The sequence below is a fragment of the Pseudochaenichthys georgianus genome, chromosome 6, assembly GCF_902827115.2.
Source record: "Pseudochaenichthys georgianus chromosome 6, fPseGeo1.2, whole genome shotgun sequence".
NCBI classification, from domain to species: Eukaryota; Metazoa; Chordata; class Actinopteri; order Perciformes; family Channichthyidae; genus Pseudochaenichthys; species Pseudochaenichthys georgianus.
In genome coordinates, this window is record NC_047508.1 from 37,632,107 (window position 1) to 37,639,533 (window position 7,427).

The 7,427-nt window shown below is 38.5% G+C and overlaps 1 long non-coding RNA gene across 1 annotated transcript; it reads left to right on the plus strand.

Moving 5' to 3' along the window:
- Window positions 1–1,023: 1,023 nt before the first annotated feature.
- Window positions 1,024–2,490, plus strand: LOC139434017 (uncharacterized). The gene is made up of 3 exons (XR_011643420.1): window positions 1,024–1,099; window positions 1,821–1,906; window positions 2,449–2,490. It is a non-coding gene; the product is annotated as an uncharacterized lncRNA (long non-coding RNA).
- The last annotated feature ends 4,937 nt before the right edge of the window (window positions 2,491–7,427 follow it).

Below are 7,427 nucleotides of genomic sequence, written 5' to 3' on the forward strand. Positions count from 1 at the left end.
AAAATAGAGTCAACGAGTATATGAGAGTGAGTGTGTTAATTCATATATTTGGCAGTTTGGAGTAAGTCTGTAGATGTGTTTGTGTGTGTGTGTGTTTCATAGGCCTCTCACGATAATTCATTTTGTTGGATACATTTTCCCGGAAATTATTGTCGGCACCGTTGTATGACCATTTTAGACCACTGACATAATAATATATAATAATAATTCAAGTAGGCTACATCCTTTCAAACTGCTAGTCACATCCTCATGTAAATGGAAATGTATCGAGTTCATTTTTATTTATCGTACGACAAGTCAATTAATTGCTTATCGCGACAGGCACACAATAAAACAGTGGAAACAAACATGTGTTTGACTTTCATTAGTGAATTAAACTATGTGTCCTTTATAGTCTGTGTCCAATATTGTGTATTTGTATATATTGTATATATATCCCAGTGGCGAGCCGTGACTTTTATACCTAGGCCCTCTGATCTATGAAGGTAGATATGGTGCAAAATGCGAGAGCGTGAAAACCTGATGTGAGCACTTGCAGAAAAAAAATCTGAGTTTGTGTGCTTACATTTACACTTGTATACAATATCCACATAACTGTGAACCAGATGTACACTTGTATAAAATATCCACGTAACTGTGAATCAACTTTACACTTGTAAAAAATATCCACGTAACTGTGAACCAAATTTGAAGTCATAGAAGAAAAAAAAATGTTTTGTAGCTTGTAGAAAAAAAATGAACTTAGAGATGAAATGTTCACTTGCAGAAAAATACATATTTTTTAAATATATTTTCCATTACAACTGCAACTTTATTTATTACAACCTCTCAAATCAGTCATTACAACTTGACGAATCTGCTCTGTGGCAGTATAAATCGACGAATCTGCGGTCTTGACTTTTGCTACACTTCTTGCGATAAATGTGTCGCAAAAGTAATTTTCACCTGTAGATGTGGGGGGAGGGAGGGGGGTTGGAGCAAAGGGGCGGAGCTATCAGAACAACGAGGCTTGGGTCAGTCACAGTCAGGTCGAACCGGATGACAGCGGGGCTACTGTTCGTGTCGCTACCAGTCCGCTGACATGGCGCGTCAATCAACGGTAAATTTCGCCCATTACTTGCCCAGTAGTACTTTGAATATTATTATTGTGATTGAGGATTAAATCCGCTTTGAAGACCACCGTTTTATATCGTGCAGTTTAGCGGCGAAATAACGTCAGTCAGCCAGCTAACGCTAGCTTTGTTGAGTGTATGCTAGCTAAACAAGTAGTGGTTGTAGTCTATACAGCAGTAATTCATATATTATAGCCTACTGCTTTGGCACTAACGGTTGATAAGCGTTTATGAAAATAAAACCAATTGAACTGTACTGAAATAATGACAAGTTTTATAATTGTCTTGGGCTCCTGCTGTGTTTTTAAAGCCTTTGTAAATTATCCATGCTATTTTCTATTTAGCTAACGTCGAAGTAGTGTATGTGAAATCAGCCTCACAATAAGATGTGTGTATATTACAATTATTAATGTCATATTTCAAGATGATTACTTAGATATTACAATATGGTTGGTTGAGCTGGAGTTCATTATTGAGCTTACAAGTTAACGTCACAGTCATCTGAATAACGAACCCAAACCTTGTTGTTTTTATTAATTGTATTACAAATTGATATCAAATAAACAGTAAGCATTGGTAACACAATTTCCAAAGTTACAGTAAAATAAAAAGGACCCTGACTCTACACAATCCAACATGTTCAACAGAAGAGAATCAGTTATATTGTTTGTACACATGGTACTTTACATATATATCTGTTTGTTTAAGCTTAAGGTGTCCAGGTGATGCAGACAGGCTGGACCAGAGAGTGAGAGACAGAACTGGACTCCTCACAGCAGTGAACTTCAGCTCAGGTACTAAGACTCTTTTTTCATACTGTACAAAGAATCAAGAAAGATATTGGTTTAAATGAATGAAGTATTGACTTGAATACACTGATATACATTCCATTAAACAATACTAAATACTAGATCACCTACACATCAGTTAAGTTGAGGGGGTTTTCCATGCAAAAAGTCACATTTAGATGTTAACAAGCAATATGACTTTGTCAGTTTTCTAATTTAATGTATTGAAGGCAAAGATATTTAACACATAGTGAGAACTGCTACTATTTATCTCTCAATATTGTCTGTAAAAAACGTGGTAAAAGTTATTCTTTCAGTGAGACAACAGAGCAAGCTTCTACAGTTGCACTATGTTTTGATAACAGTTAAATATTATTTTGATAATAACATATATTTCAATGTTGATGAATTTCATACTGTTCATTCATAATCTGATTACAATTAAAAAATAATGATATCAACAGCCCCATAACACACAAACACACCTTTTTCATAAATAACACACTTGTTCTGCAATAATGTTTTATGTTTCCTGTAATTTTTGTTAGGAAAGGACATGCCCGAAAGACACGACATCTTCTCCTTCTCTGAGGGTCAAGAAGAACATCTAAGAGGAACATTAAAAGCTGATGTTATGAGATTTTAAGACCAGTACAAGACATTCACTAAGAAACTACTTTTATTGTGAAAACAAAGATCTGCACACCGAATATTTTTGTAGTCTATCAGGACCATCATTTGTTTGTGACACTGCCTGCACCTCAGAGAAGGGGTGGTTATAGTCAGGCTTATAAAGTGTGGCGAAAAACATAGTCAGCTGATCGAATGCACCTATTTCCACATCTACACTCCATCAGCTGATTATTTCTATTCGCCTCACTTTATGAGCTTCACATCACTTGTGCCTTGTACTGCAGAGTTTTCAACGTCACAAATAAATGGGGCCAATCTTCAGTCGGATGTGAATGTGTAATCTAACATTTCAGTAAGAATAATGGACGAAAGGAGTGCAAATACAAATACAATTTCTTGAAATGTGAACCAAAAGTTAATCAAATGTTTTAAATAAAAAGCACATATGGACAGAAGGTGTAAACCTATTAAATGTATAAGTAAACACATTTAGTCAAATAACGTGACAGACTAGGCCTGTGCAGTTGGTATCAGCTTTGCCCAGCATGGGCTCCTCCATCAGGCCTGGTCTTCCTCGCTGAGGAAAGACCCTCAGTCCTCTCCACACCAACAGACAGGACGTCCATCACACGGAGGTTTCTCCCTGAAGTCTCTGCAGCCCTCTGGACACCACGCTGTCTCAATCCGTCCACACTGAATATGAGAGGGGAAAAATGAAAATAATAAATGCTTTAGACAATAAGAAATATAAAGTTGACTGTTGAGTTGCTCAGTTTTTTTAGATTGTCAATACTATTACTGTATAACTAATATCTCAGGTTAAGAGGCATCTTCAAATAAAGATTGGTCTTTAAATACATGTTGTCTTTTGAATTGTTTGTCTAAAGTCAAGGATCTAGAACTGGTACTTAGTTTTAATGATACAGTCTGGTTATTATGCTGTTTAGAGGAGGCATCACAGGTAAGAGCACTAACTAGCTGTACACATGTAACACATGTACCTTAGCTTGACTTAAATGTATTAAACGTATAGTTCAGTGATGGCAAAATATAAATAACTAATGTCATGCAAACATATTAATATTTGCTTGATTCCAGAGTTGAATTTAGCACAATTGCATACAAACGTTAAGGGATTTTAAGATTCTGAAGTCTTCGTTCTAAATAGAAAATAGCATGGATAATTTACAAAGGCTTTAAAAACACAGCAGGAGCCCAAGACAATTATAAAACTTGTCATTATTTCAGTACAGTTCAATTGGTTTTATTTTCATAAACGGTTATCAACCGTTAGTGCCAAAGCAGTAGGCTATAATATATGAATTACTGCTGTATAGACGACAACCACTACTTGTTTAGCTAGAATAAACTCAACAAAGCTATCGTTAGCTGGCTAACTGACGTTATTTTGCCGCTAAACTGCACGATATAAAACGGTGGTCTTCAAAGCGGATTTAATCCTCAATCACAATAATAATATTCAAAGTAATACTGGGCAAGTAATGGGCCAAAATGTACCGTTCATTGATGCGCCATGTCAGCGGACTGGTAGCGACACGAACCGTTAGCCCCGCAGTCTCCAGTCACCCGAGCCTCGTTTTTCTGATAGCTCCGCCCCTTCGCTCCAACCCCCCTCCCTCCCCCACATCTACAGGTGAAAATTACTTTTGCGACACATTTATCGCAAGAAGTGTAGCAAAAGTCAAGACCGCAGATTCGTCGATTTATACTGCCACAGAGCAGATTCGTCAAGTTGTAATGACTGATTTGAGAGGTTGTAATAAATAAAGTTGCAGTTGTAATGGAAAATATATTTAAAAAATGTGTATTTTTCTGCAAGTGAACATTTCATCTCTAAGTTCATTTTTTTTCTACAAGCTACAAAACATTTTTTTTTCTTCTGTGACTTCAAATTTGGTTCACAGTTACGTGGATATTTTTATACAAGTGTACATTTGGTTCACAGTTACGTGGATATTTTATACAAGTGTAAATGTATGCACACAAGCACAGATTTTTTTTCTGCAAGTGCTCACATCAGGTTTTCACGCTCTCGCATTTTGCACCATATCTACCTTCATATGATCCCACTTCCCTCGAAAAAAAAGAAGAGTTATTACGTCACAGCGTATACTTCAGCGGAATATCAAAACAGCGGCCCGGGGTGCAAAACGCATCAATGACAGCGACCCTCTACCACACAGAACAACACCATTTATATAAACACCTATCATGACAGGGCACCCACAGCCAAGTAGCAATTACAAATGAATTAAGTCGGCACGGCGGCCCACATTGAAAATGACTTAGGCCTACCTTTGATGATCAAATCACTCAAACACAAAGTCCATGATCCTGTCCTTTTGGATGAAGCACGATGTCATCACTATCACTGAAGTGAGCCATCATGAACGAACTAATGCTAATTATAAATCTATCGATCATAAATCTATCGTTTAGATTTATGATTCGAAAATAATAAAAGTAGGTTAGACATGTGGATATTATCCGGCTGAACAAAACGTGCATTTATCTAACAGGTTCATTTTCCACAGACCTTATTTCGAGCTATTTTCCAAAATCCTCTGGAGAAATCCCACTGCTTTCTGTGGAGGGATTCCGAGCGCAGCTTACTTCCGGGTTTTAGGACGCGTCACTGCACCACTTGCATAGACCTCACAGCGGGCGGAACCTGTCATAAAGTCCGCGAAAATAATGCACGCCCATTTAGAGGGAAGATATGATTGGTCAATTGTACTGTCATTTGACATTACTCTCTCGTTGAGTTACTATAGCGGGCCCTCTGTGAATGTAGAGAGGGACCAACAAGCCCTCCCGTCTTCACATAACTCGCAGAGCCGGCATTTAACCCTTCACATTCCAACAGAAACTGAACAGGCAGATTCGAAGGATTTATTTCTTTGAAATATTATTTTAAATACAATTAAATCAAGTTATTTTGGTAAAACTAATGAAAAATGTAACAACAAAAAAATATTAAAAAAAATATTAAAAATAAAATTCTATTTTTTTAAAGGTCACATGTCATGCTTTTCCGGTTATTACCCGTCCTCTTGTGTGTTATGAAGGTTTTTATGCATGTAAACGGTGTGCAGAGTCAAAACCCTCAAAGTACACCATGGGAGTAAAACTCTAACACAGAAAATACCTCCCCAAAACGCCTCGTTGGTGAAACGTCATCATCCATTTGATTCTTCCGGGGACATCTGATGTCATGTCGTACCCGGAACGAAATGGACCAATCCGTGGAGCCGTTACGTTATGTCCGAGGACCCGTTACGTTAAGCCCCCGCTGATTGGTCCAAATTGACCAATCCACGGACTTCCTCACACACTCAGTGCATGCAGCTCTGCTGATCTCTCCTCCCTGGCTGCAGGCTGATAACAGACAGTTGGGATCGCGGCGAAATTCTCTCTGCAGACCCATTCTCACAGCGTTTATCAACCTTTTTCTTACTCACTATCAAGCCACACTTATTGTTTTTACTTCGGCTGTGACTTTGTGTGTGCTCAGGGTGAGTTTGGCTGTGTTTCGCTGTGTATCGCTAAACAAGGAAATCACACCTCCACGGAGCTCAGCGCGATTCACAACGTCCCGACTGGTCCCGACCAATCGGAGCACACTGGGCTCGCAGGGAGGGGGGGGGCAAGAGCTGCAACGAGCCGTTTAGTGGAGAGAGTGAATACACATACTTTACAGAGATGCTGTATGCGAAACCAATGTGAGTTTGGAAAATTGCACAGTATAAATCTATTCTAGTAGACCTCAACAATGGAATTATGATCAGTGGAAATGGCCATGACATGGGACCTTTAATGTTTTCAAATATTATTTTTTAGAATATCAATATCAAACCCATGATATCAAAATCTCACTCCAGCCAGATACCCAAAGTTGGCAACCCTGGAAAGGACTCTCTCAGTGTTTAGATAGTTAACTGTAGTCTAAGTTATCTCAGTGGGTTTCAAACGGTTGGGTCACGATTAATGTAAATAAGTAGGCTATTTCCGAGGCAGACGTTTATATGATCATTATAGGTATAAAAGAATAAGAGAATAAATGAAACACAGGTATGAAATACTGTATTATGTATAATAATATGACAGTAAAACAAGAATACCGTTTAAAAGGGGAGTGATTTGTAAAATATCCATGAAGAAAAATTCAATCTGTTTACAGTTCTGTTTCAAATGGGTGTTGAGATGTATCCATAGACAGAGAAGGGGTCATTACTAAAAAAAAGTAATATATTACATAATTACATATTACTTTAAAAAAAAGTAATATATTACACGACTTCGTTACTTTCTACATAAAGTAACTCGTTACTTTACTCGCAGGGCCGGCCCGCCCCTCCCTGCAGGCAGATCACGCAGACTGCTAAAGTTTCAAATGTTCTCTTTAGTTCAGTTGTCGCATAAGACTGATCCAGATAGCTCCTGTTTTCCTATCTGATCGTGGCTGTCCTCTGTCTCCTGCTATATGTATATTTTGCGCAGTCTATCTCTGCTCACGCTGTTGCGTCGGCGTGTTCGCCTGCGTGTTGGCCATGTGTTGCACTGGAGCCAGACTGGAGCACACCGCAAAGACTTCAGCCGAGCACGTACGAACTGCGCATGCGTGAGTGGCAATAACTCTCCTTACCAGCAGGCGGCGGTAGTGTGTATTCGTCATTCAAAACAGGCAACAACCGGAAAACAGAGAAGTAGAACAGACTACGTGATATAAACAAACAACAAATAGCTGTGCGTTAGCTTCTCCTTAGCATGTGTTCTTTGCAGGTGTTTGTTGAGGTTTGATTATGACTGATTTTAGTAAGTAACAAAGTAACGCGTGTCGGGGAAATGTTAGTAACTGTAGTGTGATTACTGA